The sequence below is a fragment of the Ambystoma mexicanum genome, chromosome 1q (assembly GCF_040938575.1).
Source record: "Ambystoma mexicanum isolate Mex_15411 chromosome 1q, UKY_AmexF1_1, whole genome shotgun sequence".
Taxonomy (NCBI): Eukaryota; Metazoa; Chordata; class Amphibia; order Caudata; family Ambystomatidae; genus Ambystoma; species Ambystoma mexicanum.
Genome location: NC_090922.1, coordinates 1,324,772,850 through 1,324,793,420, shown reverse-complemented (window position 1 = coordinate 1,324,793,420; position 20,571 = coordinate 1,324,772,850).

The following is a 20,571-nucleotide window of genomic DNA, read 5'->3' as shown; positions in this document are numbered from 1 at the left end:
TGCAGGCCCGCGAGCCAATGAGAAGCCGTGTCGGGTGTGGCACGCGAACGCACATGCGCAAGCCCCAAGGCACGGGGCTGTGCTTGAGAAAGCAGAGGAAGAGGACGTGTGCCCAGCAGCTCCAGGAAAACCATACGCGAGGGGCCCAGAGCCACCGGAACAATCATCCGACCCCTCACATACAAAAGATAAGTACCGCTTGGCCCTAGGAGTCGGTGGGACAGAGGGGAAAAGCGCAGGGGGCATGTCCCAGCCCCACCAGAGCCCCTGCGCAGCCGAACACAGATAAGTGCGTGGAATTGTTCGGGAAAGTGTTGTTCATGCTCAGAACAAGTGGAACCGAAGGCAGCTTGGGGATGATTGCAGTTCTGCGTGCCTTCGACCAGTGAAACTACACCTAGCCGGCGCATGAAGCGAAAGCACGCTGTCTTTGTATAGTCAGTCTGAAGGAAGACCGTGATGGGCAGCACCCATTACCAGGTGTTACAAGCCACGTGCGGCGGCACACACCAATGGGATCTGGAAATCTAACGCATGCCGAGTGCAGGATGTGTGTGTTTTGAACGTGCTGTCAGGAGTGAGTGATTACCTAAACTCTGAGGCATATGCTAATGCTTGTCTTTGTTTTTCGTTTAGTCTGAACTAGACCCAAAGACTTCAGAGACGTGGCACAGGACTAGACAGCTCTTGCAGGACTGGACTAGAACATTGAAAAAAGCTAAGTGTGCAAGTGCATGTTAACTGACTTTGTGCTATGTATTTGGGCTCAAACCTGTGATTGATACTCAACTGTGGCAGTGAAGTTAACCCATGTGTTGAGGCTAGCAAGTTCATGCTGCATGTAAATTTGGTAAAAACATGTGAAGGGGAACACCTTTACATGTAAAGGTGTTGGATAATCAACCCTCTCTAAAAAGTGTCAGTTAAAACTCAGTTGGTGTCAAAAGTGTGCAATCGTCATATTTACTGTGAATTCCCCAGTCCCATCCATAACCTCTTCCTATCCCTCAATCCGGTTATCCTACAAGCCCCCTACCCATCCAGCCATCGAGATCCTAACCCTCCTTCCCTACTCTGGTTGAGGAGGTCTGTGTAAGCTTTGACCTGCAGGCACCAAGACCATTGAGGGGATGGTTGGTTCTGCATCGCTCATGCGCCTAGGACCAGGGCAGACCTGACAGAAGCACAAGCCCACAGAATATTCAGGCACCTGAGTGGTGCAGCCAGCCCCCATCTCCGCCATGGAGGAAATTGCCAAGGCCTTGCAGGATCTGCAGGGGGAGTTGGCTGCATCCAGACAGGACTATGCTACCCTGTCTGGGCAAGTCCGTAGTCTGGCAGCCCAAACCGCGCCATTACCAGGCCAAGCGCCAGTACAGGTACAAGTTACCACAGACCCAGTTCTTCCCCTCGCACCACCCGAGAGGTATTCAGGAGACAGAAATTCTCAACCTTCATAAACCAGTGTCGCCTTCACTTTCTCACTAAGGCCGCAGTATTCCGGTCACATCAGTCTAGGACGGCATTTGTCATCTCGTACCTTACGGGGGACGCCGCAGCATGGGCTAATCCTTTAGTCCAGAAGGACAACACCATCCTGTACGACTGGGATGATTTCCTTAGTGAGTTTGAAAAAATATTTAATCGGAAGGCAGCTACCTTGTGTAAGGATCGTTAATTAGTAGCCTTAAGGCAAGGGAACAAGGAATTGGTGACATATGTCACTCAGCTCAATCGATTAGTGGCCGAAGCAGAGTGGCCGTGTGATAAAACCATGTCTTTGTTTTATCAGGGGCTGAGGGATGATATTAAAGACCTTATCGCCCAGATCGATCCCCAACCCCAGGAATGCTCGGATATGATCGGCTAGCTGAACAGCGGGGGGACAAGAGAAGAGGGCAGCCTCGCCAAGTTTTTCGGTCGGACCAATTCAGAGGGTTACGAGGGATGGTGGACAAGTCTGATGGTGACAAACCAATGCAAATTGGTTCTGTTCGAGGTCCCCTGTCCAAAGAAGAAAAGGAGCGGAGGAAGAAAGATGGGGTGTGCATGTATTGTGGGAAGTCAGGGCATCTTGTCCGAGAATGTCACACTAAACCTAAAACGCAGGGAAATGCCTCGGCTCCTCGGGAGTGGGGGTCTCCCAGTCGAGCCTGACTGAAAGCAGGGCCCCAATTGAAGGCTGTCCTAATTTTGCCCCACATTCACTCTAAATGGGTGTTTAATGTTCCGGGGGTTGCGCAAGGAGGTCACCATGTTAATTGACACAGGGGCAGCGGGTAATTTTATAGATGCCAGGTTTGCGCTTAAACTGGGTGTTTCAGTGCAACAGAAAAGTAAACCCAAGCCCGTGCGAGCAGTAGATGGTACAACTCTATCCTCCGGTATAATAACGCACAGTACTCACTTAGTGGCGTTGGAATGCGGAAATGGGCATTGGGAAAATGTTGCCTTTGATATAATTGCCGCCCGCAGTTCTGGCTTATTTTGGGATTACCTTGGCTAAGAAAGCATGATCCCCAGATTCAATGGACCACCGGGTTGGTCAATTTGAATTCTTTTTATTGTTTAGAGCGTTGTAAACAACCGGTACCGTTGCCCCTTCATATTACAAGCGTTACGGGTAATCAACCTGCGGTACGCCCTGAGGAGCTACCTGCGGAATATGCCGATTTTGTAGACGTCTTCAATAAGAAGGCTGCAGAATCCCTACCCCGACATCGGCCATTCGATTGCTGAATAGACTTGGAGCAAGGGGTGACATTACCTTGTAGTCGCAAATATGCCTTGATCGAGGCCGAAAATGAACACCTCCGGGAGCATATAGCAGCCAATTTACAAAACGTCTTTACAAGACACTCAAACTCGCCGGTATCTTCACCTCTGTTCTTCGTACCGAAGAAGTCCGGGGAACTTCGGACTTGTATAGATTACCGCGGGGTAAATCGGATAACTATCAAGAACCGTTACCCGCTCCCCCTTATCCCAGTCCTTCTAGATCAGGTTAGGGATGCGGTTATCTATACCAAGTTGAATCTTCATGCCGCATATCATCTGGTGCGGGTGCGCGAAGGTGACAAATGGAAAACTGCCTTCCGAACAAAACTTGGATTGTATGAATATCAAGTTATGCCATTCGGTCTCTGCAACACACCCGCCGCCTTCCAACACTTCCTTGATGAGGTTCTCCATGAGTATTTGGATATATGTGCTGTCGTGTATATCAACGACATCCTTATCTACGCACATAGCCTCCAGGAACATGTCCAGCATGCACACGCTGTCTTGCAAAAGTTGAGGGAACATCACCTCTATGCCAAATTCGAAAAATGCGAATTCCACCAGACCACTGTGGAATTCTTAGGGTATTATCTTACCCTGACAGGCGTACAAATGGTCCGCAAGAAGGTACAGGCCATTCTAGATAGGGACCCCTGGTCAATGTAAAAGATATGCAATCCTTTTTAGGTTTTTTGCGAATTTCTACAGGCGTTTTGTTAAGAATTTCTCAGAATTGGTCACCCCGATCATGAGACTTCTACGTAAGGGATGTCCTTTCATTTGGGACACCTTGGCCGAGCATAGATTTCAACGGCTCAAGAAGGCCTTTACCGATGCACCGGTACTAAAGCATCCAGACCTGACCCAGCCATTCGTGGTAGAAACGGATGCCTCTAGTTACGCTATAGGAGCCGTTTTGTCCCAAAGAGATCCTTAGACAGGCCTTTTACATCCTGTGGCCTATTACTCAAAAAAGTTGCTTCCCGCTGAGACGAATTACATTATTGCTGATCGGGAACTATTGGCCATCAAAGCAGCTTTCAGCGAATGGCGGCATTATTTGATGGGGGCACGTCACACTGTGACTGTTATTACGACCATTGCAACCTACAGTTCATTAGAACAGCCAAGACTTTGAGCCCGCACCAATTGCGTTGGGTCCAATACTTTGCTGAGTTTGATTTTATTATTACTTACCGGCCTGGAACCAGCAATCGGAAGGCTGATATACTTTCATGCTATCCGGAGACCATGGTAAAGGAAGTAGAGACCGTGTCCTGTCCAATAGTACCTTTGGCAAGAATAGTGGGCTTAACCACTAATCTTTTTGAGAGCATCCGAAAGGAACTTTCCATGCAGGACCTTCACCAATGGTGCAAACAAGATCCGCAGCATATTATTGTAGACAGACTCCTTATCAGGCGCAATCTTTGTATTTGCCCACAACCCAATTACAAGAACAAGCCATGTCATGGTGCCATGATTCATCATTAGCGGGTCATCCCGATAAAGCAAAGACATTAGAACTAGTGGCAAGACATTTCTGATGGGCGAAGTGGAAGCACGACGTCCAGCAATGCGTACAGAAATGTGCAATCTGCACCCAGAATAAGGCTGATCACCAAAAACAAGCCGGTCTCCTTCGGCCTTTGCCGACCCCTACTATAACGTGGCATACGGTCACCATGGACCTTATAGTGGAACTTCCACAGGTGCAAGGTTATACTTCTATTTAAGTGGTTGTTGACACATCCTCTTAAATGGCCCATTTTATCCCCTGTAAAGGGGTTCCGACGGCCAAGGAAATTGCAGAACTGTTCCTGCAGAATGTGGTCTGCCTCCATGGACTCCCACACAGTGTCATATCAGACAGGGGGCCACAGTTCACCTCTAGGTTTTGGCGCGAGTTTTGCGACATCATAGGCATGGAAGTCTGGCTATCTTCGGGCTATCACCCTGAAACGGACGGTCAAACCGAGCGTGTGAACCAGGGACCGGAGCAGTTCCTGGGTTGCTTGGCCACGAATAGAGAGACAACTTGGGTACAACATACTTGGCTGGCGGAATTAGCATACAATAATGCTGAACACTCATCCACAAAACAAACCCCTTTCTTTTGCCTGTATGAAAGACATCCACGGATGTTACCATTAGCCGTTCCAACAGCAAAACCAGAACTTCCTACACTGGCAGGACAGAGGGTTGGAATTGAGCAGGTTTGGAAGGAGGTACAGGAGAATCTCATACTGGCTAAAAACACCTATAAGACCTATGGTGATAAACACTGACGCCGCAGTCCATTATACTGCAAGAACGACCAAGTATGGTTGTCCACCCCAAATTTGTGATTAGCAGGACACAATAAATTGCAAACCCGCTATTTAGGCCCATTCAGGGTGGAAAACGTTATTAATCTGGTGGCAGTACGATTCGCATTACCGCCCCAGATGAAAATTCACCCCACTTTTCATGCATCATTGTTGAAACCGGCCCCCCATGACATTATTGGCCAAAAACCACCTCCAGTGCTTGTACAAGGGGAACCAGAGTATGAGTTCCGGGCCATCCTGAACTCTAAGAAACATAGCAATGGTCAAATTTATTATTTGATCGACTGGGTGGGGTATGGACCTGAAGATTGTTCCTGGGAACACTCGCATCATGTACATGCCCCCCGATTATTGTACTTTTTTCATAAAATCTACCGAGATAAACCTGGATGTCTTGCCTTCCGTGGGGGGGGAGTGCTGTCAGGGGCACAGGGCATGGGCTAAGGACCATTCGGATTGTGGAGGGTACAGCGTTAAACGGACCTTGGTTTGTGGGCTTACAGCCCTATAGACGATTGCTGTGTCCTATGTGCAGGCAGAAGGGACTCATAAACTACAGAATCCAGCAAAAGGCACGCCAGGACTACATTTCCCAGCATACCTTGCGGTCCCGCGAGCCAATGAGAAGCCGTGTCGGGTGTGGCATGCGAACGCGCATGCACAAGCCCCAAGGCACGGGGCTTGTGCTTGAGAAACCAGAGGGAGAGGACGTGTGCCCAGCAGCTCCAGGAAAACCATACGCGTGGGGCCCAGAGCCTCCGGAACGATCATCCGACCCCTCGCATACAAAAGATAAGTACCGCTTGGCCCTAGGAGTCAGTGGGACAGAGGGGAAAAGCGCAGGGGGCATTTCCCAGCCCCTCCAGAGCCCCTGCGCAGCCGAACATAGATAAGTGCGCAGAATTGTTCGGGAAAGTGTCGTTCATGCTCAGAACAAGTGGAACCAAGGCAGTTTGGGGATGATTGCAGATCTGCGTGCTTTGGACCAGTGAAACTAAACCTAGCGGGCGCATGAAGCGAAAGCACACTGTCTTTGTATAGTCGGTCTGAAGGAAGACCGTGATGGGCAGCACCCATTACCAGGTGTTAAAAGTCACGTGCGGCGGCGCACACCAATGGGATCTGGAAATCTAACGCATGTCGAGTGCAGGATGTGTGTGTTTTGAACGTGCTGTCAGGAGTGAGTGATTACCTAAACTCCGAGGCATATGCTAATGCTTCTCTTTGTTTTTCTTTTAGTCTGAACTGGACCCAAGGACTTCAGAGACGTGGCACAGGATTAGACAGTTCTTGCAGGACTGGACTAGAACATTGAAAAAAGCTAAGTGTGCAAGTGCATGTTAAACTGACTTTGTGCTATGTATTTGGGCTCAAACCTGTGATTGATACTCAACTGTGGCAGTGAAGTTAAACCATGTGTTGAGGCTATTAAGTTCATGCTGCATGTAAATTTGGTAAAAACGTGTGAAGCGGAACACCTTTACATGTAAAGGTGTTGAATAATCAACCCTCTCTAAAAAGTGTCAGTTAAAACACAGTTGGTGTCAAAAGTGTGCAATCGTCATATTTACCCTGAATTCCCCAGTCCCATCCATAACCTCTTCCTATCCCTCAATCCGGTTATCCTACAAGCCCCCTACCCATCAAGCCATCGAGATCCTATCCCTCCTTCCCTACTCTGGTTGAGGTGGTCTGTGTAAGCTTTGACTTGCAGGCACCAAGACCATTGAGGGGGTGGTTGGTTCTGCATCGCTCCTGCACCTATGACCAGGGAAGACCTGACAGAAGCACAAGCCCACGGAATATTCAGGCGCCTGAGTGGTGCAGCCAGCCCCCATCTCCGCCATGGAGGAAATTGCCAAGGCCTTGCAGGATCTGCAGGGGGAGTTGGCTGCATCCAGATAGGATTATGCTACCCTGTCTGCGCAAGTCCGTAGCCTGGCAGCCCAAACCGTGCCATTACCAGGCCAAGCGCCTGTATAGGTACAAGTTACCCCAGACCCAGTTGTTCCCCTCGCACCACCCGAGAGGTATTCAGGAGACCCACAGAAATTCTCAACCTTCATAAACCAGTGTTGCCTTCACTTTCTCACTAAGGTCGCAGCATTCCGGTCACATCAGTCTAGGACGGCATTTGTTATCTCGTACCTTACGGGGGACGCCGCAGCATGGGCTAATCCTTTAGTCCAGAAGGACAACACCATCCTGTACGACTGGGATGATTTCCTTAGTGAGTTTGAAAAATATTTAATCGGAAGGCAGCTACCTTTTGTAAGGATCGGGAATTAGTAGCCTTAAGGCAAGGGAACAAGGAATTGGTGACATATGTCACTCAACTCAATTGATTAGTGGCCGAAGCCGAGTGGCCGCGTGATAAAAACATGTCTTTGTTTTATCAGGGGCTGAGGGATGACATTAAAGACCTAATCACCCAGACCGATCCCCAACCCCAGGAATGCTCGGATATGATCGACCTAGCTATGCGTCTAGATCATCGGCTAGCTGAACAGCGGGGGGACAAGAGAAGAGGGCAGCCTCACCCAGTTGTGCGGTTGGACCAATTCAGAGGGTCACGAGGAACAGTGGACAAGTCTGATGGTGACAAACCAATGCAAATTGGTTCTGTTTGAGGGCCCCTGTCCAAAGAAGAAAAGGAGCTGAGGAAGAAAGATGGGGTGTGCATGTATTGTGGGAAGTCAGGGCATCTTGTCCGAGAATGTCACACTAAACCTAAAACACAGGGAAATGCCTCGGCTCCTCGGTAGTGGGGGTCACCCGGTCGAGCCTGACTGAAAGCAGGGCCCCAATTGAAGGCTGTCCTAATTTTTCCCCACATGTCACTCTAAATGGGTGTTTATGGTTCCGGGGGTTGCGTAAGGAGGTCACCATGTTAATTGACACAGGGGCAGCGGGTAATTTTATAGATGCCAAGTTTGCGCTTAAACTGGGTGTTCCAGTGAGACAGAAAAGTAAACGCAAGCCCGTGCGAGCAGTAGATGGTACACCTCTATCCTCCGGTATAATAACGCACAGTACTCACTTAGTGGCGTTGGAATGCGGAAATGGGCATTGGGAAAATGTTGCCTTTGATATAATTGCCGCCCGCAGTTCGGGCTTATTCCGGGATTACCTTGGCTAAGAAAGCATGATCCCCAGATTCAATGGACCACCGGGTTGGGCAATTTGAATTCTTTTTATTGTTTAGAGTGTTGTAAACAACCGGTACCGTTGCTCCTTCCTATTGCAACCGTTACGGGTAAGCAACCTGCGGTACACCCTGAGGAGCTACCTGCGGTATATGCCAATTTTGTAGACGTCTTCAATAAGGAGGCCGCAGAATCTCTACCCCCACATCGGCCATTCGATTGCCGAATAGACTTGGAGCCAGGGGTGACATTACCTTGTAGTCGCATATACGCCTTGAACAAGGCCGAAAATGAACACCTCTGGGAGTATATAGCAGCCAATTTACAAAACGGCTTTACAAGACACTCAAACTTGCCGGTATCTTCACCTCTGTTCTTCGTACCGAAGAAGTCCAGGGAACTTCGGACTTGTATAGATTACCACGGGGTAAATCGGATAACTATCAAGAACCGTTACCCGCTCCCCCTTATCCCAGTCCTTCTAGATCAGGTTAGGGATGTGGTTATCTATACCAAGTTGAATCTTCATGGCGCATACCATCTCGTGCGGGTGCGCGAAGGTGACGAATGGAAAACTGCCTTCCGAACAAAATTTGGATTGTATGAATATCTAGTTATGCAATTCGGTCTCTGCAACACACCTGGCGCCTTCCAACACTTCCTTGATGAGGTTCTCCATGAGTATTTAGATATATGTGCTGTCGTGTATATCGACGACATCCTTATCTACTCACATAGCCTCCAGGAACATGTCCAGCATGTACGCGGTGCCTTGCAAAAGTTGAGGGAACATCACCTCTACGGCAAATTGGAAAAATGCGAATTCCACCAGACTACTGTAGAATTCTTAGGGTATTATTTTACCCCGACAGGCGTACAAATGGTCCGCAGGAAGGTACAGGCTAGTCTAAATTGGGCACCCCTGGCCAATGTAAAAGATGTGCAATCCTTTTTAGGTTTTTTGAGAATTTCTACAGAAGTTTTGTTAAGAATTTCTCGGAATTGGTCAGCCCGATCATGAGACTTCTACGTAATGGTTGCCCTTTCATTTTGGACACCTTGACCGAGCATGGATTTCAACGGCTCAAGAAGGCCTTTACCGATGCACCGGTACTAAAGCATCCAGACCTGTCCCAGCCATTTGTGGTAGAAATGGATACCTCTAGTTACGCTCTAGGAGACTTTTTGTCCCAAGGAGATCCTCAGACAGGCCTTTTACATCCTGTAGCCTATTACTCAAAAAAGTTGCTTTCCGCTGAGACGAATTACATTATTGCAGATCGGGAACTATTGGCCATCAAGGTAACTTTCAGCGAATGGCAGCATTATTTGATGGGGGCACGTCACACTGTGACGGTTATAACCGACCATTGCAACCTACAGTTCATTAGAACTTCCAAGACTTTGAGCCCGCACCAATTGCGTTGGGTCTAATACTTTGTTGAGTTTGATTTTATTATTACTTACCGGCCTGGAACCAGGTGTCAGAAGGTTGATATACTTTCACGCTATCCGGAGACCACGGTAAAGGAAGTAGAGACCGTGTCCCGGCCAATAGTACCTTTGGCAAGAATAGCGGGCTTAACCACTAATCTTTTTGAGAGCATCCAAAAGGAACTTTCCATGCAGGACCTTCACCAATGGTGCAAACAAGATCCGCAGCATACTATTGTAGACGGACTCCTTATCGGGCGCAATCTTTGTATTTGCCAACAACCCAATTACAAGAACAAGCCATGTCATGGTGCCATGCTTCATCATTAGCGGGTCATGCCGGTAAAGCAAAGACGTTAGAACTAGTGCCAAGACATTTCTGGTGGCCGAAGTGGCGGCACGACGTCAAGCAGTAAGTACAGAAATGTGCAATCTGCGCCCAGAATAAGGCTGATCACCAAAAACCAGCGGGTCTCCTTCGGCCTTTGCCGACCCCTAATATAACATGGCATACGGTCACCATGGACCTTATAGTGGAACTTCCACAGGTGCAAGGTTATACTTCTATTTAAGTGGTTGTTGACACCTTCTCTTAAATGGCCCATTTTATCCCTTGTAAAGGGGTTCCGACGACCAAGGAAATTGCAGAACTGTTCCTACAGAATGTGGTCTTCCTCCCTGGACTCCCACACCGTGTCATATCAGACAGGGGGCCACAGTTCACCTCTAGGTTTTGGCGCGAGTTTTGCGACATCATAGGCATGGAAGTCTGGCTATCTTTGGGCTACCACCCTGAAACGGACGGTCAAACCGAGCGTGTGAACCAGGGACTGGAGCAGTTCCTGGGTTGCTTGGCCGCGAATAGAGAGACAACTTGGGTAAAACATACTTGGCTGGCGGAATTAGCATACAATAATGCTGAACACTCATCCACAAAACAAACCCCTTTCTTTTGCCTGTATGGAAGACATCCACGGATGTTACCGTTAGCCGTTCCAACAGCAAAACCAGAACTGCCTACACTGGCAGGACAGAGGGTTGGAATTGAGCAGGTTTGGAAGGAGGTACAGGAGAATCTCATACTGGCTAAAAACACCTATAAGACTTATGCTGTTAAACACAGACGCCCCAGTCCATTATACTGCAAGAACGACCAAGTATGGTTGTCCACCCCAAATTTGTGATTAGCAGGACCCAAAAAATTGCAACCCCGCTATTTAGGCCCATTCAGGGTGGAAAACGTTATTAATCCAGTGGCAGTCCGATTAACATTACCGCCCCAGATGAGAATTCACCCCACTTTTCATGCATAATTGTTGAAACCGGCCCCCCATGACATTATTGGCCAAAAACCACCTCCAGTGCTTGTACAAGGGGAACCAGAGTATGAGGTCCGGGCCATCCTGAACTCTAAGAAACATAGCAATGGTCAAATTTATTATTTGATCGACTGGGTGGGGTATGGACCTGAAGATCATTCCTGGGAACCCTTGCATCATGTACATGCCCCCCCATTATTGTACCTTTTTCATAAAAACTACTGAGATAAACCTGGATGTCTTGCCTTCCATGGGGGGGGGAGTGCTGTCAGGGGCACAGGGCATGGGCTAAGGACCATTCGGATTGTGGGGGGTACAGCGTTAAAAGGACCTTGGTTTGTGGGCTTACAGCCCTATAGACGATTGCTGTGTCCTATGTGCAGGCAGAAGGGACTCATAAACTACAGGATCCAGCAAAAGGCACGCCAGGACTACATTTCCCAGCATGCTTGCGGGCCCGCGAGCCAATGAGAAGCTGTGTCGTGTGTGGCATGCAAACGCGCATGCGCAAGCCCCAAGCCATGGGGCTTGTGCTTGAGAAACCAGAGGAAGAGGACGTGTGCCCAGCAGCTCCAGGAAAACCATACGCGAGGGGCCCAGAGCCTCCGGAACGATCATCCGGCCCCTCGCATACAAAAGATAAGTACCGCTTGGCCCTAGGAGTCGGTGAGACAGAGGGGAAATCCGCAGGGGGCATGTCCCAGCCCCTCCAGAGCCCCTGCGCAGCCGAAAACAGATAAGTGCGCGGGATTGTTCGGGAAAGTGTTGTTCATGCTCAGAACAAGTGGAACCAAGACAGCCTGGGTATGATTGCAGTTCTGCGTGCTTTTGACCAGTGAAACTACACCTAGTGGGCGTATGAAGCGAAAGCACGCTGTCTTTGTATAGTCGGTCTGAAGGAAGACCGTGATGGGCAGCACCCATTACTTGGTGTTACAAGCCATGTGCGGCGGCGCACACCAATGGGATCTGGAAACCTAACGCACGTCGAGTGCATGATGTGTGTGTTTTGAACGTGCTGTCAGGAGTGAGTGATTACCTAAACTCCGAGGCATACGCTAATGCTTGTCTTTGTTTTTCTTTTAGTCTGAACTGGACCCAAGGACTTCAGAGACGTGGCACAGGACTAGACAGCTCTTGCAGGACTGGACTAGAACATTGAAAAAAGCTAAGTGTGCAAGTGCATGTTAACTGACTTTGTGCTATGTATTTGGGCTCAAACCTGTGATTGATACTCAACTGTGGCAGTGAAGTTAATCCATGTGTTGAGGCTAGCAAGTTCATGCTGCATGTAAATTTGGTAAATACGTGTGAAGGGGAACACCTTTACATGTAAAGGTGTTGGATAATCAACCCTCTCTAAAAAGTGTCAGTTATAACACAGTTGGTGTCAAAAGTGTGCAATCGTCATATTTACCCTGAATTCTCCAGTCCCATCCATAACCTCTTCCTATCCCTCAATCCGGTTATCCTACAACACCCCTACCCATCCAGCCATCGAGATCCTAACCCTCCTTCCCCGCTCTGGTTGAGGAGGTCTGTGTAAGCTTTGACTTGCAAGCACCAAGACCATTGAGGGGGTGGTTGGTTCTGCATCGCTCCTGCGCCTTGGACTAGGGCAGACCTGACAATCATCACAACTATCTATCAAAGCCATTTTCCCTTGCACTATGGCTGTTTGTATTGTCAAGGGAAATACCTGTCCTTTTTCTTCATGCATAGGTATTCTTGGCCTAAATACAAACTCATTTGGGGTTCTCATGGTTTTGTCTGCAGGGCCTGGTAGCCCTGCCATTAACACATGCACTCCATACGCAAATATTTCTGGTTCCAATGTGACGGCCCTCATAGCTGTTTGTCCCGCGTATGCTCTAATCATTTTGCATATGTTCAAATAATGCATTCCTGGAGTTGAACATACTATGCCCTTCTCTGTGAACGAGCTATAATATATTTTATAATATATATATATTTAATGGGGTTTGTCTTGAATAAAGCAGTGGCACATTCATATCACATTCTCCTATAGAGACTGGAAGTTCATTTGTAAAAGGAACACCACTTGTTGCTCCTGTGAAGCCCTGAGTATTTATGGCATCGGTGGACAAGGAAAACTTGCCTTCATGTATACACGAGCATGTTGCATCTGTGTCAACTAAGAAGGAATAATCTTTATCCCCAATAACAACATCTACCCTTGGTTCCTCATGAGGGTTAGGTGTCACTGATAGGATAGAACACATCAGGTTTCCCAGTGAGCTGTCCTAATCAATATATAACGTTGTCCCATGCTGAGTGAATGGGCCTCCTCCATCACCAGTGTTATTTCTCATTCCAGAATACAGTACCTGTCCTGCACTTGTTGTCTGTGACAGTTGCATAGGCGACTGTTGAGATTGTCCTTGCGGTAAATTTGTCATATTCTGAGGTTGCTGCTGCACCGTGTGATTTTGTGCATCTCCATTTCCACCCTGCTGTACAAACAAAGGTGGGTTCACCATTCCTACTCTTGTTTTGCATCATGTGTTTGACTTCTGCATGTGCGTGCCAGATGCCCTGTCATCCCACATGTCCCAAATGTCCAACATATTGACAGTGGTCTGATTATTTGCCCATTGGAAATATCCTGATTGCCATTTTGCATGTTTTGAAAACCTCCCTGATTACCTTGGAAACCTCCCTGATAACTCTGCCATCCTCTTCCTCGAAAGCCTCTCCCTCTTGGGTAGAACCCATTACTACCCTGATTAACCTGCTGTTGATTATTGACCTGTTGTATGTTCGATCCGTCTGTGCTAGTTATCATTGCCCCTTCAATGGCATATTTTGACAATTTTTTCTGCATTAATTTAGCTTCTTCACCTTTTCGTGTAGCCTCTTTTTTGCGATTCTTCTCTTGCAGCAATCTGCAATAGTGAGCTGTGCTCAACTGTATTTCAGACCACGGTTTGGCCTCAATTCCTACCAATTTCTTGAGCTGCTTCTGCACCTAATTTGGCAGCCCTTGGCATAATATATGGTAAAACATGGGTATAGAATTCCTGCAAGATTCACAAGTTTCTAGCACCCATGCGTCTTGGAAATTCTGAATGTAAAGCAAAGGATCCTGTGACTCCTTCATTTTTCGTGTCGTTATAGCTCCCACATCAGATGTATCCGGGTATAGCAATCGTCATGCTTTCCATACCATGCCTCTGCAATTGTTAAACGGAGCTCCATTGTGTGCAGTGTTAACCGTAGTCACGCCAGGATAACCTGCACGAGTCCACACATCGTCAGCTCTATAACCAAGTATGGCGATTAAAAGACCCTTGATATTTCCTATAGCTAATATGTTCCGTCCTGTCATTTTTTCCAACTCTTGTATCCATTTTCTGGCTCCCGATGTTAACATTGGAAGCTTGTTTTCAGATTTTCTCGATCCATGTATGGTCATGGAATATACTGTGGACTCATTCCTCCTTTTTCGAGCAACGGGAATTGTAATACATGGCACTCCTTACCCTCGCTCATCATTTTTCTATCCACTGCAGGGGTGATAGTTCCACATCGTCATCTAACTGGCATGTCCTTAGTTGGCTCACATGGGGTGGTGGAGAAACCTACCTCTGACCGTAAGATACTACTTTGTGTCGGTCTGACTGTGTGGCTATCTTTGATGCCTTAGGTGCAGACTCGCTAGAATCAGACCGTCTTATCCCTTTTCCTCCAGAGAAGCATTTTTTCCGTCTTCCCTCGTCTTCCTTTTCCTCATATTCCTCTCTTTCTGTATCTGATAATGTCTGCGCCCAACTCATACAACTTCTCTCATCCTCCTCATTCCTGTTTAGAGTCAGCCTATATAGGGACAGCGCTCTGTTTCTGTTACTTCGAGAAGCGTCCTCAGTATCCTGCAGCTGAGTGCTCTCAAGCCTCTCGTCCTCTCCTCACCCTTGGGGTACTTGTTCTCGCCCCATTTCATCATTTATTCTATCGATCGCTTCTGGTGTCGAAGTCATCTTCGATATTTGCCCTGGACATGCCTGGTACTGAATCGTACTCAGGAAAGAATTTTTCTATGTCTTCCCAATCTACTACTGGATCATGTTTTTTAACCTTTCTCTCCAGATATTCAAGATCGCATGCTCTCTGTCTTCGCTTAAATTCTCTGTCATCAAACTCTCTGAGCTTCCTCGCTTCTTCTCTGACCCTATCTTCTTCCTGTTTCTTTGCATCTCTATGTTCATTTGCCCTTCGTATTTCCTCATCCCTTCATCTTTTTATTCTCTTCTCCCTTATCCTTTGTTCTTCTTCTATTCTCTGCTGTTCCTGCCTGCTCTGATGGTTAGCCGTTCTGTGCTTATGATCGTGTTTCCTTTCTTGCTACTCCCGATACAACTACTCTCGTCTCTGTCAATCTTTTTTCCTGATTCTTTCATCTCTCAATCCTTTTTCCTTTTCCTTCTCTTTCCTTTTTAAATCGTCTGGCTGTCCCTTTTGTCTTATGTCCTCAATGCCTTTACCATCGAGTTTCAATAGAATCTGACCTCCCATCCATTCGTTCTGTGTGAATGCTATCGCATCAGTTCTATCCTCATCTCCTTTCCATCTCTTGCCCTCTATCTCTGTATCAAGCAATGTACTTGCTTGTGCGTGGTCTCCTTTCTATTTCCTGTGCCTCTCCTTGTCCCTCAGGACTTTGGAGGTGATATCACTGTCTCTTTCTTTGTCTGGGTTTTCACTACTTTGCGTAGGTGTCTCATATGCCGGTTGTTATATCCCGTGGCTGCTTTAAGTTACCTCAGCTGGTATAATCCTTTGTCTTTACTGGCTTTGATTTTTTTTCAGATGGGGCGGGTGGTGCAGAAGGCATCTCACCCCCTCTGTGCATACGTTAATTATCTAAAGGCGGCTCCTCATCCTTATCCTCTTGGTGAATCTTCCAAAGTTCTAAACTCGCTAGGCGTTTGTCCAACTTTTTCCCCATATATGTGGCATGCAAGTATGTCGTCATGTGTTGCAGGACCATTTTAGATAGTGATCTGCCCTGGGGCCATGGCATAAACATTTTGTGGGCGGTTCCTTTAACCCATTCTACCCTGTACTTTTTCATATTAGGTGCATGTTTTGGCAACTGTTTCCACAAGTGTAATAACAGTGTAACATCTTCCATGCTTAAATCTGTTCACGTTCCCTTCATATAACACTTTGTTCTGCTTTTACGTTTCTTAAACAAAACCAACAATATGAGCAAGCATCATTCGTCGCAAGCTCCAATCACGTTTTTTCACAAAAAATGTGTTTTGCTTTTCCAAACAACAACCATCAATTCATATTATACAATATCTTAGATAAACAATCACGTAATTTTCGTGCTAATTCCTCCCAAAAAATGTCTTATTCTATGACGTCAGAAAAAGAAGAAAAAAACAGAAGACAGACGTGACCGACTAGACAGACTCCGGCCGGCTACACAAATCTCCTGCCCCTATTATTATTCGACATGGAATTTAAGCCTATCCTTTTCAGATCGCCTCTTTCATCGATTCTGGTTTTCCTACTGCATCCTATTTTTTCAGGACTTTGAATGCAGTCTTCTTCTAGCGCTATATTAAAGTGCAGGTATCTGAACGTATCTCTCTGCTTAGGTATACTCTCTCTAGCTCGGGTAACCTCCTGGTATCCTCTATACTTGGGTATCCTCCCGGTACCTATCTATTGCTTGGTCACCCTAGAGTCACTTATTCCTTCCTCTTATATATATCCATTCTACTCTACCTCTGACTATATTTTTGTCCCGCCTCCCTCCGTTACCTTCCCTTACTTGTTCTAAGGCATGCAGCTTTTTGCCAAAGCATTTAGACTTTTTCACTCACCGTTTGCATGTTTTCCTCTCTGGATCCTCAGGATCACCGCCTTTGTTACTGCCTCTCCTGCTTTTCGCTCGATCGGCTGCTTGTAGACGTGGGAAGGGGTTTGTGGGAGAAAACACAGGTTCCATCAGACTTCAACCTGCAGGTTTTACTTTTTAGTCTAACCACTATCTACGGGGAGCTTCTCGGTCTACTTAGCCGGATGGCAAAGGACTCGTGATATTGCCGAGGACCTAGAGTTACTTTATGTCGAGGGTCAATGGGTGTCTTATCTAATCGATAGTCGAGACATGTTTGGGAGAATTCTCCAGAATGGCTAATTTCCCTTATCTGTTGAGTCCCTCAGCAGCTTTACTGGATTTCTAGGATTTATTTTTTCACCTGGTAAGAGTGTGAGCCTTTTTTCCCACTCTTACATGGGTTTTTGCTGTGTGTTGTAAATTATTTGCTCATGGACTATGGAGTCTCAACCACTCCATAGGCATCATCTTTTTACTGTGTGTCACACGGCACCTTTAGTGCAGTGACACAGGGTTGTCTTTTGAGACTTCCCACTTTAAACTCCATTATCTGGGACTGATTACTGTCTCCCAGAACATGCAAAGTTGCCATTGACTTTACTAGTCTTTTTAAATTTACAGACCCAGTACAACCTATCTTTCAATAGAGTACTGGAAGGGTTAATAGTTATACCTTTTTGTCTGATTCTCATGGAACATTATTTTGTTCCCCTTTCTCTAAGATTTGGCTGGTGTCAGTGGTATCTACCATTTTGTATTCTACCACGAACTATGTAAATAGCTTCGGTAACATTAGAGGCTATGGTGGTAGCCTCCAACTCTAACCCGCTGGACCCGATTTATTTTTATTTGGTTCTGGTCAGGTTTATTCACCATCTCTTTTTGTAAAGGTCTTTCTCCTGTTTTACTCTGCGCGCCAAACCAGGTTTGGTTCCTTTGTTTGCCATCCTTTGGCGGGCTTCTGCACAGAAGCCCTCCTTAGGCACCTGAGTATCTGGGTGAACAGGATGTGAGGGAGGGGTTTGAGGCCCCATGCACAGGGGCTCCTTGGAGACCCAAGTCACACTCTAGTTTGATTGGCTAGGTGGCTGTCCTGCCAGCACAGCCACCCTGCTGTGTGATTGACAGCCAGGCTGTGTGTTGGGGGAAAACTGCTTAAACGCAGGTCTAAGGGACTTGGAATGTGGAGTCTCTAGTGGAACGAGAGAACCAACGAGGAGCTGAACGAAGACGACTGCTGCAACTACTGGACATCCCGGTGAAGCCATGCAGCAGGCCTGAATCGCCCGAAACTCCGACGATAGAAAAGATCTGCAAGGAATCTTCTTCCCTTGAGCTTGGTGGGACCAACCAGCTTGACAAACACCAAACACCGGCCTCCCTCTCCTGGTCGAATTTGCTGTGCATCGCTGAAGTGAACCGGATAGCCAGGAGGAACGGAACCTGTTTGGGATTTAAGGAGCGCACCTTTTATTCAACCCTTTGCTCTGCTGCTGGCTTCTTCCCTGGGCAGTGCAGGACCCTCCAGTCTTCCTCCTTCTTGTTACCAAGAAAGTCGCTTTAGGAACCGTGAGCATGCAGGAACTGCCAGGAACAACCGCCTAAGCTACAGCATTCTTCTTCATTTAAGGTACTGTGCAAATCCGGTCGTTTGTTCCGTCCGATGGCAATGAAAGTGGTTGAAATATTTCATCTCTCTAAAGGCTTGTCCTTCTCTTCTCCTTTGAATAACTTTTCCTCCGACCAACTTCGTTTTGAACTCTTGGAAAAGATTTAACCGTGAACTACTCTGAATTGTGTGATCCTCTGCAAGGACTCTGAACCATTAACATTGGCCCATGCCTATTGACTTGAATCTTAGATGTAGTGGGCCTTTTCTAGATTTCCCTGCCTATCACTTTTTGGTGTTGTTGATTTTTTTTGTCTTTTCCTCCCTTTTAAATTGCTGGAGTGCCATTTCGCTCAAACTTCCTTTTGAGCTTAACTTGTCCAGAATTGATTGGGGTTATTGTAGTGTATTAAGATTGTGATTTTCTGCTGCTTTATACTAGTGAACTGTGTTATAACTGATGGTGTAAATAAATGTATATTTGTTTACTCAGAAACCTTGAATCAATGTTTGTTTGAACCACAGCAATTGCTCTCCTTTGTTCAACTTCTGATACTGCTCACTTTACTCTTGAGATAAGCCTGGCTGCTCAGCCATCACTACCACTTTACTGTGTAGTACAGGCTTGTACCAATGGTGAATTTATACTTACACTTGTAGTCTTAATTGTGTGTGGTGTTCCCAAAAGGTACTGCATATGATTCTGCCTAACACTGGTGTACAGTGGTGAGGATAAAGTATAGTGATTACACTTGGAGTGCTGCTGTTACCTTGACTCAACTAACAACAAGGCTAAACACCAAAAAAAAGCAATTTTTATCATGTCTGATATGGAAAGCTACAGTCAGGAGACGATCCTTACTTACACTGTTGATCATTTGAAAAATCTGTGTAGAGATAGGAATCTCTCTGTTAAAGGCAAGAAGTCCGAATTAATTGAAAAGTTGTGGCCAGCCAAAGTCTGGGGAGTGGGTCTGAAATACCTAACCCTCCAGCAAATGTGGAAAAGATGAGGATGATAATGTGTCAAATATAATGGATGTGTTAGATGAGGCAGATGAGTCTCACAATGTAGCCCCTATTGCTCCTCTGCTTGCTCAGCAACCTCAACCTTTGCCCACTGGGACCCCTACAGTCCTGAATTCATTGCTCTAGAAAAGATGAGGCTTGAATTGGAATTCAAATGTATTAATGTTCGAACTGAACTAAAGCATCAAGAACTTAAGCTCAGAGAAATGGAGTTGAAACATGCACTAGAAATGAAGAAATTGTCTATTGAGAATGTTTCTCTCCCAGAATTTTCTAGGTATTCCAGTCCTAAGAGACCAAATATGCCTAAAGAAATTGTGAGTATGTATGAGTCTAAGTTTGATATTTTGGATTGGCTGGTAATGTTTGAGTATAACCATGGGATTCAAGACATTACAGGGAATCATTTGCTTCCTTGGCTCTTCTCTAGGCTACCCACTGTTGCATCTGGTGTTGTGATGGAGTTGAGGGAGGTGGATAGGGTGGATTATGAGTGTGTCAAGCTAGCTTTAATTGCTATATTTGGGAAGACCCCTTCCCAGTACATTAAGAGGTTTAGGACCCTCAAAAAGCATGATGGTACCCCTTGGGCTACCTGGGTATGTGAATGTTTGAAAAACATAGAGGGTTGGATTAAGGTTTACCGAGTTAACACTTATGAAGGTATGAGAAACATTATTATGTTATGTTGTTATGTTGGAATCAATTTATGATGCCTGCTCCCCTGAGCTCAGACAGCACTTGGCTGATTCTAAGGAGATAGATCCAAAGAAGTTAGCTAAGGCTGCGGACTTGTGGGTTGCCAACAGGGCTACTCACATAGACTCTGGGGCAACTCAGAAGAAGGATGAGGGAAAGCAGCCAAAGAAAGATAACAAGGAGATTTCTAATACCTCCAATCCAAATGAGAGCCCAAATATAGCACGGGTAAGCCACAGGGAAACCAAATCAGGCTAGTGTACCATCTGGACCCAAACCAGAAGGAGGTCAGAACAAGCCCCCATTCATCAAAACATTTGGGAAATGTTATGTTTGTGGGTCAACTGACCAT